This window comes from Cotesia glomerata, linkage group LG5 (genome assembly GCF_020080835.1).
Source record: "Cotesia glomerata isolate CgM1 linkage group LG5, MPM_Cglom_v2.3, whole genome shotgun sequence".
Taxonomy (NCBI): Eukaryota; Metazoa; Arthropoda; class Insecta; order Hymenoptera; family Braconidae; genus Cotesia; species Cotesia glomerata.
In genome coordinates this window covers 3,208,747-3,224,226 of record NC_058162.1, presented here as the reverse complement: position 1 = coordinate 3,224,226, position 15,480 = coordinate 3,208,747, and the positions used below count along the sequence as shown (strand labels likewise).

Below are 15,480 nucleotides of genomic sequence, written 5' to 3'. Positions count from 1 at the left end.
AACGCGAGCAAAAATCATTTGAGTGAAAATAAATCTTTTAGATTAGAAATAAAACACAAGACAGCTCCAAGGTGGGCTTTAATCTTTTGCATCAACTGTTGACTTCTTTTTTTCTTTAATTCGATATTGACAGCATGGTTTATATCACCCGATAGTGTTTGGTGTATAATCAGGCAGAAAGGTGAATTGAATTTCGATAATACACAACTATAGCGGTGAGGTCTCAGGACAAACTGTAGTTACACGAGTTTGTTTTCACATGGTGTGTCCTATCGGCGAAATCGTAATTATGCTAATTTGCGGGTACAAACATCCACTGGCTGGGGTCTAACATGACACCTTAACATTACTGGTGCTGTGTCGTGGATTGTAATGCTCTGTTTTGCTGTTTCGTTGTCTGTTCCTGTAATTTTATGTTCGTACTGATGTCCTTCACTAGTCACGATTTTCATTACATCCACGTTCCATTCTTAGATGTACGCTTCAATTGTTCATTCTTATAAATATCTAACTATCTATTTTTTTTGCTAATATCATTGGCACTACCTTGAAGAAGCAATTCAAACGAATGAAACGACCATCAACAAAAATTTTTTTAATCTAACATTATTTGATTATAATTTGTTTGAAATCGTTAGTTTCAAAATGTATCTTCAATTTTTTGGGCTTCTTTTGATGAGAAAATTTTTTAACTTATTTTAACCAAACAGTAGCAGAAACCGTGCAGCTTACAATAATAACACCCACAAATAAGCGCCATAAAGTAATACACAAAGTCTATTTTCGAGCCGGTACCGAGCCGGAGGTCATTTTACATATCACTGTTTCGTAGTAGAGCTTAAGCTCCGAGCCCGAGCGTTTAATTCATTTAAACGTGAATAAATTTAAATATATACATTTATACATACTCACCTTAAAGACTTGAGACATTAAATCATTTTTAACCTTTTTTTAAACACTGCTCAGTATAAACACCCCGCGACCTTGCTGCCAACATTGTCATTTTTTCACGGTCAAGAGTCTACTACTCTCTCTCTGTACTACACTGATGTATAATGCCTACGATGTGTATACGTCATAAGTGTATTAATGTATTAATGTGTTGGTATTTATAAACATTGTCACTTTTGGTTCACATCAAAGACTGTAGACACCTAGGTGGGTTATATATATAATCGTGAAAAATTCAGAGCTTTATCTGTACTGAGTGAGAAAAATGCGACGAATAAAAAAATTTAAACCAGACTCGTTGCCGTTCACTCTACTGCCAGTCTCAAAATAGTTACAGTTCAAGGTTCTGCGCAACTTTTAAATGCAATTATATGGGAAATTAGTGTACTTGCTTATATATTTTTTATTTGAATATTTATATTTGTTGATTTAATTTAAAATTTAAAGTACATTTAAAAAAAAAACATAATGATGGTCGCATTTAAGAATCGAACCTCCGACTGTCAAAAAAACTTTTGACAGAAATTACTTCGACAGTCGAATTAGCAATTGGTCTAACTCCTTATTTTTTAGAGGGTGATTTTTTAACATTTTGATGTAGCAATAGTCTAATTATAAATTATTTGAATGATCCAAATCAAAATATTATACCTCTATTAGATATTAAATTATTTTTTATTTTATTTAATTTTTATTTTTCTTTACATAAAGACCCAACAGCAATGGCCAATAAAAGGGTCACTATAGTATAAATTTAATGTCCTTTTACAATATCTTATGACATATTTGTTAAATACAAAAACGGAAGTAAAAAACAATAATACTTTAATGTACCTAAAAATAGTGCACTGAAAAGAAAAAAAAAATAATTTCAAAAAAAAAAAAAAGAAAAATAATAAGAAGAAAAACGTATTGTTAGAGTACTGAAAAAAAAAAAATTAGGAAAACGGTTGACCCTGAAGGCCATCCCTGCAACTTCCCGCTAATTCCATACTTAGGCGCTTAAAATTGCACCAATGACGTTTTTGAGCTCTTCGAGCTCAAAAATACAATTTATGGGTTATTTTGAGCTCTCCGAGCTCAAAGAGATTGATTTCCTATGCTTTTGAGCTCTTCGAGCTCAAAAGTCTGATAGGGATTTGATAAGACACTATTTTTTGAATTTTTAAACCGCAATAACTTTTCAATGAATAAACCGATTTTCACGTGGTTGGCAGAATTCGACGCAGTTTTTCAAGCCTCACAAAGAATCTCAAATTTTGAATTGATCGCGCTAGGAATTTCGGAGTTATTCCGAAAAAACACTTTTTTCGGTTTTCTTTCGTTTACGATATCTCTCGTACGAATCAACCGATTTTGACCGGACTGATGGCGATCGACGTGGTTTTTTAAGGTTAAAAGCTGATTAGTTTTTGGAATTGAACCATCAAGCCGTTTAAAAGTTATTCTAAAAGAACCACATTTGAAAAAATTTTTTTTTTCAGTTTTTTGAAGATTTCTCAAAATCTATTGATTTGAATCGGTTCAAATAGTTTTTAAAATCTAAATTTGGTCAAGCCCTTTCGAATGGCACCAACCGTGATGAAATCGGTCAAGCCGTTCAAAAGTTATAAGCGGTTCACATACTTTCACACATACACACACACACACACATACATACAGACACCGTGACAACCTCGCGGGGATAGTCAGGGAAGCTTCCTGTGACCTTAAAACGTCGAGATCTGATGAAAACTCGATTTTTGCAAAACGGGGTGAAAACAATAACTTCCCGATTTTTGAAAGTCTTCGATTTTCTTAGCGGGAAGTTAAAAATATGCTTTTGAACATCTGTTAAGATTTGAAACGTGATAAAAAATTTTGAATTCATTGTTCATTCTTTGTATGCAAAGGGAAGATTTTCTAAAGTGGAGAGTAAGACAATTTGCTAATTAGAACGTCGATTTTTGAATGTAAACGAAATAATTCTAAATTATTTGTACACTTAAAAAAAATAATTAACATGATTCAAGAGAAAAATTCTTGAACCAAGAATATAATTTTGAAGAGGGTAATTGTCTTGAATCAAGACGAAAAATTTTTTAATCAAGTAAAATTTCCTTCAATCAAGAATTTTTCTACTCAAATCAAGAATATTGTTCTTCAAAATTATATACTCGATTTAAGAACATTTTTTTTTCTGTGTACTGTGTTATGTATGTTTTTATCAATTCTTTGATTTTAAAAAAAGTTTGAATTTTGTAAATTATATTGAAATAATTTTTTTTAAGGCAAAAAAAATTCACACGATTATTTTTAATTTAAAAAATTATTTGACCCTTTTTAAAGATTTTTTAAATTTATTTTGTCATTGGAAAAATTGAAAAAAATTTTTACGAACTGAAATTTCAACCTCGATATTCAAATAGCGTTTTCTATTATTATCACTCATAATATAATTGCAAAAATAAAAGCAGACACATGGAACTTGATTTTTCCCAGGATTTCAGTCTAGATATTACTGTTAATATTTTCTACGAAACTTCATATGTTACCTCCCCTTATTATAAATTAAATCTCTGGAGTAGTGCCAAAAGCTAATAAATTTATTTCTGTAAATTCTCATAAATATCTGATCATATTAGAATCTTATTTACTACAAATCCTCGATAAATAAATCATACCTTACTGACTTACTATTTTTAATTCTGACATGAACAAATCACAATTATTTATTAATATAAATATGAAGTTATCAAATAATACTTCTTGCTACAAACTTAATATAACATCGACAAAACAAAATAAAATAAAGCGCTTACATTATCATACAATCAACTGTATCAGGAGTCACCAATGAAAATAGATTGAAAATAAAAGTTATCCTGCAATTTCTATGCAGACAGACAATTGTTTTGTTTAAATTTTTCATTGACGCGCCAATCATTTATTTATTGTTTAATAAATTCGATAAACGTACGCTCGTTTCATCATCAATAAATTATTTATTTCATTTTTTTTTATTGTAGGTATTGAATACTAACTTCTTATTGAATCATTTCTTTAATTACCAGATTAAACATTTTATTTCTTTTTTATTAGAACATTTTTGCGGTTAATTTATTAAAAAATTGAAAAATGTAAATTTTAGTTCATTTCTTTTACAATTATTAAAATTTTTTTCTTTCTTTATTCGTACCAAATTTGCTACGATTTTTTTTTTTTAACAAGGTTTAGCAATAAATATAAATTCACTTAATTTTTTAAAACTTAATATTTCATAAAATTGTATATTTATTTGGTAATTATTTACAAGTGGGGTCAAATCTATTTTTGGCCATAAAAAATAGATGAATTGATGGATCATCATAATTTTTTTTAACTTCTTTGTTTTTTACGGTGGATTTATGGTGGTAATATTTAAAATATCAAAAAATTAATATTTCAATTAAAAAATCATTTTTAAAAGTTGGAAAAAATTTTGGCTCTCATTTTTTTGGATAAAATTTCTATTTTGGTGTTTTTGATATATTTTTTTTTAAGTACATAAAAAAACGAACAATTAAAAAAAAAAAAAAGTTGAATATCAAAATTTTCTAAAAAATTTATAAATTTTTTTGTAAAATTTGTTAAAATTGAGATAATCAACTTTTTTTTTTTTTTTTTTAACTGTTCATTTTTTATGTATTTTTAAAAAAAATACATCAATGAAATCAAATAGAAATTTCGTTAAAAAAAATGAAAATGAAAATCGATGATCCCACTTGTAAATATTTACCATATATTTCATAACAAGTTTCTTTTCGAGACTTATCAGAATAAAATAATTAAATTTTAGCGTTTATCAAAATAGGATTAGAAGACTATAATTTAAAGTAATTCTTGAAAATAATTCTCGATTAATAAAAAAAAAAGAATGTAAATTTGAGCGAAGAACTGCTTTGATTAATAAACACAAAAATTTAAAGATTTGGAATTACATTTTAATATATAAGAATATGTTTAGTACACAGAAAGAAAGGTTCACTTGAGCCAAGAAAATATTTTTCTTCATAATTATTTACTTGGGCGAAAAAAAAATTTTTTTTCTACACAAGAAATTTCACTTATTCCAACAAATCAATTCCCTTGCTTCAAGAAATACGTTTCTTGATCCAAGACAATTTATTTAAGTCAAGAAAATTTTCTTGTTTTGAGAAAATTTCTCTCTTGCTCCAAAAAATTAAGTTCTTGACAGGAGTAAAATTTCTTGTCTTGAGAAAATTTTTCTCTTGCTCCAAAAAATTAAATATCTTGATAGTAAATTTTCATTAATATTTCTATTGACTAACATGTCAAATGGGAAGATCAAATAATATTGAATCATTTTTTTTCATTCAATATGTATGATTGCGCGCTAAATTAATCTAAAATGGGTATCAAATATTCAAGAGAAAAATTTTCTCAAGATGAGAAAATTTTTTTCTCAGATGAAGTAGGTGGCGCTGCTTCCCTAAAGTATCTAAAAATCTTGATCAAATATAAAAATTTCTTGTATCAAGTATTTATGATAATTTGAATTAAGAAAAAATGACTTCCACCAAGAATAGAATTTCAAGAAAAATTTTTACTTCGGCCAAGACAACTTCGGTCTTCCTTCGGGCGACCGAAAATTTACTTGAGCCGAGAATTTTATTCTCCAGTCAAGAAATCTTTCTTTCTGTGTAATAAATAGAAAGATTTTATTACAATGCTACAAAATTCGGGAACGATAATAAAAATAAAACGAATAATTAATCATTTATGCGTGGTATTGATATGACGAATAAAGTTCATTGTGATGTAACGTAAGTCTGATTTAGTTAGTATAAAATAGGTAGTTAAAGTTGTCGTTGAAAAGCAGTCGTTTCTCGCCTGGTCAATTCCGATGATCGTGAAAGGGAGATAATAGGCCCGCTGGAGACTTGCTGGCTTTGTGAATAATATTACACGACTCGTCAGACTTTCAATGTTATTATTATTGTTATTATTGTTACTATTTTTTTTATTGTTATAACTTATAAGAAAAGTGAGGAGACCACGGCAGTCAAGGAGGCGCCGCGTTCCTCAGCGTGGAAACAGAGGTAGATAAAAATCGCGGTTATATTTATATAAATAAGTGTGTGGAGTAAATCTCTTATGTTCAATTACACAGAAAGATGAAAAGTTGTCGGCAATCTTAAGACCACTTTAACTGATTGAAGCTCTGACGATAAATCTCTTGACTATTTTCTATTTCTTTATTTTATTTTCTTTGTCAAATAAAAATTGCTACGACTCCAGAGTAATTAAATTTTCGGAGGATTGGGCCCACGGTTTATCTGACCACTTTATTATTTATTACCATCCTTAGTAGCGGACAATAAAAGTCAAGAATTGAAATATAAAATAAAATTAAACCTCAAATACTTAGACCAATAAAACACTGCGCTTTAATCGGTAATGTCGCTTCCGACAATAGCAACTTATTTTTAATATGGCGCGTAATTAAGAAGAAACTCATACCCCATTTTTACAGCAAATTGATTCGAGTTATGACGTTTAATCTATATTATTAAGAGAATAAGAAAAATTTTGTCCAGGATAGTCATATGATAGAATCGTTTTTTTAGTGAAATTTAGAGTCATTGCAAAGATCTTGATTTGAATTTTTGCTTTTTCAAGATTTCATATCATTCTCACCGATAGTCAATTTATTATGATAAGTATTTAGGCTGCATTCGAAAATGCTCTATTTCTAGATACATAATTAAGAAATGACCTTTTATCTCGTGAACTATTGACATTTTTAAAGATATAAGGCCATCCCGATGTTATACGCATCAAAAGCTTTCATTTGAGTACCCACATGCATTTTTATATATTTTTTATATATTCATATATATAATACATATGAATATATAAAAAATTGATGTGGGTACTCAAATGAAAGGTCTCAATCAGTGTAACATTGGGACGAGCTTATATCTTTAAAAATGTCAATAGTTAGAAAGGTAGAGTTTAATTTAACATAATTAAGAAACGACCCTGTATTTTGTGAGCTATTGACATTTTTAAAGATATAAGCTCATCCCGATGTTACACTCATTGAGACCTTTCATTTGAGTACCCACATCATTTTTTCATATATTCATATATATTACATATATGTATATATGAAAAATATATCAAAATGCATGTGGGTACTCAAATGAGAGGTCTCAATCAGTGTAAGATCGGGATGAGCTTATATCTTTAAAAATGTCAATAGTTAAAAAAGTACAGTGTAATTTAACATAATTAAGAAATGACCTTGTATCTCGTGAGATATTGACATTTTTAAAGATATAAGCTCATCCCAATGTTACACCCATCAATACCTTTCATTTAAGTACCCACATCAATTTTTCATATATTTATATATATTATATATATGAATTTATAAAAAATATATTAAAATGCATGTGGGTACTCAAATCAAAGCTCTTGATGAGTGTAACATCGGGATGATCTTATATTTTTAAAAATGTCAATATTTAAGAAAATACATTGCAATTTAACAAATACACTGATAGAAGGATTTATTTGGATCAAAAAATATTTGTTAATAGTTAACAAATCATTTATTAGAGACCACTTTTCAGTATTAATCAAATATTTCTTAGTATTTAAAATGATTTGTTTGTATTCAATAAATCTGATATTCATTTATTAAATATTAATAAATCTTTTTAAATACTAAGAAATATTTGTTAAGGACTAAAAGGTGGTCTCTAATAAATGATTTGTTAAATATTAATAAATATTTTTCACTATAAAAAAATCCTTCTATCAGTGTAGCTTGTGAATTATTGACATTTTTAAAGATACAAGTTCATCCCGACATTACACTCATTGATACCTTTCATTAAAGTAACCACATCAATTTTTCATATATTTATATATATTATATATAGTATATATGAAAAATATATAAAAATGCATGTGGGTACTCAAATGAAAGCTGTTGATGAGTGTAACATCGGGATGAGCTTATATCTTTAAAAAAATCAATAGCTAAAAAAGTATAATGCAATTTAACAAAAGTCATTATTTAATAAAGCAAAATTTCATTTATTTGTAGCTCACTAGTCACGGCAGTCACCATGTGACTGCAAGGTTGCTAGTGTCAATAATTGTCTAAAATTAATATTACGGCAAATTCGTATGATAAATAAAAGCGCTAATGACCTCTGTGAGAATAAAACGGGTTGGAAAAAAACCGTGAAGCTGATCAACAATTAGCAGCACTCTTTTGCATCTCCCACGCAAGTACACTCTTAAATCATTGCATTACTCTTGGAGACAGGCTGAACAAGATCCTCCCGTCTAGTCATCTACATCGCGTGTTTGTAATAAAAAACACTGCCCCCAAGAAAAAAGGTATGATGTCATCACTTTTGGGAACCAAGTGAGTTTCCTCTGCACGGTTAGTTGTTATGTGCTGAAATGAGACGAGACTTGCTTACTGATTTATAATAAAAATCCTCTATACTCCATTCGTGTTAATAAAAGTCCAGGAACAAAATTTTTTTATGTACTGACAATCAGAAATTGGGGATTGGTAAAAATGTGTGCTTACAATTACCTCGTTTAGCATGACGGAATAATTATTCTGGCGCCAGATAGACATATTATATCTATATATAGGTGTGTTATTGCTATTGCTAATACACACTACCAGTATTTTATATTTAAATTTATAATATATGTTACGCATACGAATTTGTATCATGTATTGGCAAACTATTACAACCGGGCCGCGTGTATTTGCTCAGTGTAGCTGTTGTACTTTTTTCAACACTTGTTATTATTCATTTCCTAATGTAATATGTATATCGAGCGCACATGGCTTCAGGTTAATTTTGTTGAGGGTATGTTCGTAATAATATTGCATCAATATAATGTAAGGTAGATCAAAGACCAAGACCAAGACCTTTTACACTTAGTAATTTAACGAGTTTTTAAATTGTAATTCATTTTTTTATTAAAAAATTTTATTAAATTGTTAAGACACAACGAGTGTCTTAAAATTAATGAAACCTTTTTCCTTAGTTTGGTATAACAAATAAATTTTAGTTTTTAAAAAAATTGCATCAATATGTTTTTATATTTCTACTAGCAACCTCTCAGTCACTTTGTGACTGCCGTGACTTGGAAACTATGAATAAATAAAATTTTGCTTTATTAAATAATGACTTTCGTTAAATTTCATTGTACTTTTTTAACTATTGACGTTTTTGAAGATATAAGCTCATCCCGATGTTACACTTATCAAGAGCTTTTATTTGAATACCCACATGCATTTTGATATATTTTTCATATATATATAATATATAATATATATAAATATATGAAAAAATGCATGTGGGTACTCAAATGAAAGCTCTTGATGAGTGTAACACCGGGATGAGCTTAGATCTTTAAAAACGTCAATAGTTAAGAAAGTACACTGCAATTTAACATAATTAAGAAATGATCTTGGATCTTGTGAACTATTGACATTTTTAAAGATATAAGCTCACCCCGACATTCCACTCATCAAGAGCTTTCATTTGAGTACCCACATGCATTTTGATATATTTTTCATATATACATATATATAATATATATAAAATATATGAAAAATTGATGTGGGTACTCAAATGAAAGGTCTCGATGAGTCTAATGTTGGGATGAGCTTATATCTTTAAAAATGTCAATATTTCACAAGATAAAAGGTCATTTCTTAATTATATATCTAGAAATAGAGCATTTTAAAATGCAGCCTAAATATTTATCATCAGTACTTGACTATTGGTGAAAATGATATGTAACCATGAAAAGACACAATTCCAGATCAAGACTTTTCCAACAATACCAAATTTAACCATAAAAACCCATTTTATCGTATAAATACACTGGCCAAAAAATTTTGCTTATTCTTTTAATAATATCGAAAAGTAGCCTTTTTTAACGAAGTAATTAATTTTATTTAATATTAAACTTGTTTAATCTAAATAAAATTTTATTAGAGTGGAAAATTTGTATATTTCGGAGTAAAATCCATATTCGTCCCAGATTTCCTCTCGATTTTTTACAATGTATGTTGAACTTTCGACTATACTAATTTTTTCTCCGTTAAGAAACTGTTAAATCACGGGGTCGTAAAAATAATAATTATCTTAAAGTCCTTAAACGGCGGAACTCTTTTTGACACTAATTTACACCAATTCTATCATTAACATCTAACCATTCATTAGTAACATTTCCGTGTTGTTGTTACAATTTAGTATCGGTCATTTGAAATAGATAAAAAATTCTCAGAAAGGAGTGCTGATGTCTAATCAAAGCTTATTAAAAATATGACTCATTTTTTTTTTACAGTAAATTTTATTTCATATGATTGAATTTCTTTCCTTAAGATAAAAAATGGCGATTTTTTTTAAATATTTTATGAAAAATTCCATTAATAATTAGTAACATCTAACAATTAAAAATAAATTGGAAATAAAATTAAAAACAATAAAAAATATTATTTATAATGAGTTGTTATGTAAAGAATTTTTCTTTACATATTTATTAATTATAAAAAATTCGAGTATGATTTTATTGCATTTTTTAACGATTGTAAAATATAATTCGAGTGTGATCATTAAGTGTCTCGTTCGACTCCTGTAAGAGGCCCAGGGAATTTCCCGTAATTAGTTTGGCCCCAGGTACATTTAAGAGATTAAATAGATAAATGGGAGTTTTGTTATACGTAAGCAAACTCACTTATACTTAAAATAAAAAAATACTTAAGTAATGACAAAGAATATTAGATAAAAAGATTTATTTTAAACCAAAAGATTTTAGAGTAACTTAAGTACAGAATTTTGAGTGTTGAGACAAATGTCTAAATGAATTTTAATATTGCAAGTTTTAAATAATTTTTAGATAATCAAAATTAAATATTAAATGAGAAATGAACTTTACGAATATGAAACAGATAAAAAAAAAATAGAATTTGAAAGCTAAACAATTTAAAATAACCAAATATTAAATAATGAAATTCTAAAATAATGCAACAAATTTATAAAATGATAAAACAGAAGTATTTCTACAAATAAATAATTAAATTCAAAAAACGTAAGAGATGCTAGAATCAAGTACATACCTATTTATTCGATTTAAATAAATAAATTATTGTTAAACAGTACAAATGTACTTTATCTTTGCCTTTGTCTTTGTCTATACGTAAATGCGCTTACGTATACACAAACACATAGATGTTTAATAGAACATAAGAGTAAGTAAGAAATAGTATATTACACACCTGTGGCAAGAAAATGAGAAATGTCTCAGAACACATATATGTTGCCCGAGGCGAAGCCGAGGTCGACATATATGTGATCTGAGATATTTATTATTTTGCTGCCATAGGTTTGTATACTATTTTTCTGTCCGACAGAGGCGGAAAGCGGCAATTTCGTTTAGCGCAGCGGGCCGAAAGTTGCCACTTTCCGCCTGGAGGGCAGAAAACTATATTGCACTCTGACCCAAGTAGAGGGGACTCATGCGATATTTTTGAATAACTTAATAGAGAGGGTAAGGGCCCAAGAAAATAGACAAATAATTGGACATTTGGTTCCCCCAATGAGTGGAAATTAGTAACGCCCTAAAATTCGACACCTTACAATTTTCACAAGAAAATCTCTCTCGTTGTCCTGACGTCCTAGTGTTAACATCACCTAAAGTTTTAATAAGTCTGAATAGACCACGTGTTAAATTTACCGAATAACGAATAAAAGATTGTAAAATTAAAAGTATAATTATGAAGTGAATCAAATCTAAAGAGTAAGTCAAATCAACAAAGTTCATCATTTTTATCAGGTACATTTTAAATAACTAATATTTGTGAATTTAATAATATCGTAAAATCGTTATATGAAAAAAAAGTTAATTTTGAATCACTGTGTAATAATTGTAATTATTGTAATTTAACTAATGATATTAATTTTTGATTTAAACAATATATATATTAAAATTATTCAACGTCCAATTTATTCAACAAACCTATCATTCTCAATAAATAGCAACTCGGAAGTTCCCGGTCTATTAGCCTAACACGCTAGGACGGAATACTTAAACACAATAAATAATTTAAATGTAAAATCAATTAATTTCCCTAAATTAATTTTTCTTACATAACAGAGTTAATTAAAAATAACTTTTATCACTTCATTGTCAGTAGAAATGATCAATATTTTTAAAAAACAGTTAAAATCAATAATATTATTAATAAAAAAAATAGAATTGTTTTTCAATGGAAAATTTTCTCACTATTAATAATCAGAAATTTTTAAGCTTGAAATCTTTGAAAAATTTAAAAACAAACTGCAACAATATTTTTATAAAAGAGTGTTGTAAAAATTGAATCTTCAAGTCGGATCATTGGGCGGTAGCTCATGCCCTAAACTAACACCAACAATAAATCCGGGAATTTATTATGATTATTATTATTATTATTATTATTATTATTATTATTTAAATAAAGTAAAATACAAAATACATATATTAAATCACTTAAAATAACTGGTTGTAAGTTGTAAGTATCTCGGGTTAGGCACGTGCGTATTGAACGTGTGCGTGAGAATGATTCAAGTGGTTGAGGGAAAAAAGGTCAAAGACGAAAACTACTCGAAGAAAGTGAAGTAAAACAAAAAAGAAAAGGAAGCAAAAAAGCTGGAAGAAAAGGAAGAGACGGAGAAAAAAGGGCGACTGAGCTGCTGGTGAATCTTGTACTTGGGGTCGTTGATATTTAGACGGAGGCAGCCTGCTCGTATGGACGCAAAAACGTCGTTAAATGCCCAACTCCATGGAGGTCCGGTCTCTGTCTCTGGTACAAGTTCTGTGTAGGTCATTGGACCCTCCCGGGGAATTAAATCTTTCTGGAATACATCATCTAAGTATAATAGACATATATAATAAGGGCTCGTTTGCTTTTAATCAACATAACATCTACGTTTTCTTACTAAGTGAAATAATTAATTATCTAATTGTAAATTGATAAGTCCTCTTTCATAACCTTTGGTTGAAGTTCCTACGAGTGCAATATTATAAATATCTAGGTTTAATTATCGATAGTCGTATGAAATGGGACTATCAGATTAAAAAGCTATTAAAAAAATTAAAATACATCATTTTTTTGTTCCATAGGATAAGTAGGTTTATGAATAAGAAAACGTTAAAAATAATATATCATGCCCTTATAGAAAGCATTATCAACTATGGAATAACGGCGTGGGGAAGTGCATATAATACTAAACAATATACTAAATAATATACTAAAATTTATTTTTTTGCCCTCTGGGCGGAAAGTGGCAACTTTGGTCTCACTGTGCTAAACAAAGTTGCCGCTTTCCTCCTTCCTCGGACAAATAGTATATTACACACCTAGGGAAGTAAAGTAAGAAATGTCTCAGATTACATGTAATTGTCGGCCGAGGCGAAGCCGAGGTTGACAAACATGTGATCTGAGGCTTTCTTATTTACTTCCCGTGGAGTGTATACTATTTTTTTGCTCGACGAAGGCGGAAAGCGGCAACTTAGTTTAGCGCAGCGGGACGAAAGTTGCCACTTTCCGCCCGGAGGGCAAAAAAATATTATACAGCCCTTGGGAAGTAAAAAAGAAAACCTCAGATCACATGTTTGTTGACCTCGGCTTCGCCTCGGCCAACAATTACATGTGATCTGAGGCTTTTCTTATTTTCCTTCCCAAGGGGTGTAATATACTATTTCTTACTACGCCGGTCGAAAGTACGGGGTTCCCGCTGCGATTTCACGGCAAAAAGACCCACTTTGATGCCGTGGTCGAGTCGCGCATGCGCTATACGACGGGGAGCCGAAATAATGTATTCATGCACTGACAACGAGACTCGAGGGGGCAGAAAGTCTGAAAGTCGGTAGTCGCACTCACTCTATAACTTATGTTTATAAGCCTAACCTTAATACTTGTGATTTTTATGAATGTATCTGTCTTGTATGAAAATTAAGTTAACCAACACTCAACAATTTTTGATTTTTTTATTAATTAAAAATTAGAACTAAAAAACTATTTTTAAAAAATTCCACGTATAATTTTTAAAATTTTCTACATGTGAAAATTTTTATTATAATTTTTTAAAAATTATTTATCAATAAAATAAATTATAAAAAGTTTCAAATGTCGGCTAGTTTAATTTTCATCTGTCTTGTTATGTGTTAATAATTTTAGGTTGAAACTAAGTCAATTATAGAAAATAAATATTTATTTTAATGAAATGAGACTTGTTTAATAGTTAAATTACCAAAAGAAACGAGACATATTTTTTATTCTGATAAATATTCTCAAATAAATAAATTCATTATTAAACAAATAATTATTTGAAAAAATACACAAACAGATTTTTTTCTTAATTTTTTTTTCTCTGCATTTTACGATTATTATTTCATTTTTCTGTTTTTTTTTTTATTCTTAAAATCAGAGTTAATTTATAATATATTTATAAATTTAAATTTATTTAATTAAATTAAGATCTTTTCTCAAAAGAAAGTAGTAATATAATAGATTATAAATTAGTATCTTTATTGACAGGTGTATTTGATGCCAGCTCCCGTAATAAAATCTATGTAAGATGGGATTGAGTAGCATTTTACATAGCTCTAATTCCCATTAATTACAGTAATATTTATTCTTTACCTATAAAACTACTGGTTTTTCTTCAAATCTTCATTATCAAAACATTTTTTATTATATTTTCTATTTCTGATAGCAATTAAGTTTATTTATGATTTTATCGCCTCCGCTTTAAAGTTTTTTTTCCGCAGGTATAAAGTCCGCGGTTGACTAAAAAAAAAATTACTCAAATAAAAGCTTCTTTACATTTAATTGGAAATGTTTTCAAAATTAGTGATCGTTATCGCGATTCTACATGTAACAATCGTGAAAGGATGGGAAGATTTCGACGTCAACTCGACGGTTATAAAGGAACTAACTCAAAAAAATTTGGAAGAATACTCTAAAAACTATTACGAAGGCACTCAGGCGCTAAAAATTTCGAATATCGACAGTGCAGAATTTCAATTCATCGGAGTGATTATGTACAGAATTCACGCAGAAATCGGAGAAACTGATTGTCCAAAAGGACATGACTCTAATAAGTGCAAGCTGGTGAAATCCGCAAGGATAATTCACTGCAATTTCGAACTTCTCGAAATACCTTGGCGCAGTTTCAAAAGCCACACCATCAATTGTTACTAGCTCAAATTTTTATTTAAGTTTTGTAAAACATTTATTTAACTTAAAAAAAAAATATTTTTTCCCAGGTTATTCCAGAAATTATTTTTACAGATAATTTTTAATTGCTGTAGTTGACGTCACAATAACTTCGATATAAACTCCATTAGTAAATTATCGAATTACAGTGATTACCAGATTATTTCTTTTGTCTGAATGCTTGAAAAAAAAACTGTAATTAATGTCTTGATACATTTTTACATTATGTAGTTCGA

The 15,480-nt window shown here is 28.8% G+C and overlaps 1 protein-coding gene across 2 annotated transcripts in view; it reads left to right on the top strand.

Moving 5' to 3' along the window:
• LOC123265956 (A disintegrin and metalloproteinase with thrombospondin motifs 9) overlaps window positions 1-15,480 on the top strand; it is a 158,203-nt gene that overhangs the window by 33,492 nt on the left and 109,231 nt on the right. The window lies entirely within an intron of this gene.